We start from the raw sequence: 709 nt of genomic DNA on the forward strand, positions 1-709 counted from the left end.
GAAAATGAAGAGGAACTAAAAAGCCTCTTGATGAAAGTGAAAGAGGAGAGTGAAAAAGTTGGCTTAAAACTCAACATTCAGAAAACTAAGATCATGGCATCTGGTCCCATCACTTCATAGCAAATAGATGGGGAAACAGTGGAAATAGTGTCAGACTTTATTTTTGGGGGCTCCAAAATCACTGCAGGTCATGATTGCAGCCATGAAACTAAAAGACACTTACTCCTTGGAAGGAAAGTTATGACCAACCTGCTGCTGCTGCTAAGTCGCTTCAGTCGTGTCCAACTCTGTGCAATCCCATAGACGGCAGCCCATCAGGCTCCCCCATCCCTGGGATTCTCCAGGCAAGAACACTGGAGTGGGTTGCCATTTCCTTCTCCAATGCATGAAAGTGAAAAGTGAAAGTGAAGTCACTCAGTCGTGTCCGACTCTTTGCGACCCCGTGGACTGCAGCCTACCAGGCTCCTCCGTCTATGGGATTTTCCAGGCAAGAATACTGGAATGGGGTGCCATCGCCTTCTCCAATGACCAACCTAGACAGCATATTAAAAAGCAGAGACGTTACTTTGCCAACAAAGGTCCATCTAGTCAAGGCTATGGCTTTTCCAGTAGTCATGTATGGATGTGAGAGTTGAACTATAAAGAAAGCTGAGCGCCGAAGCATTGATGCTTTTGAACTGTGGTGTTGGAGAAGACTCTTGAGAGTCCC

Source organism: Bison bison, unplaced genomic scaffold, assembly GCF_000754665.1.
Source record: "Bison bison bison isolate TAMUID 2011002044 unplaced genomic scaffold, Bison_UMD1.0 scf7180017864092, whole genome shotgun sequence".
NCBI classification, from domain to species: domain Eukaryota; kingdom Metazoa; phylum Chordata; class Mammalia; order Artiodactyla; family Bovidae; genus Bison; species Bison bison.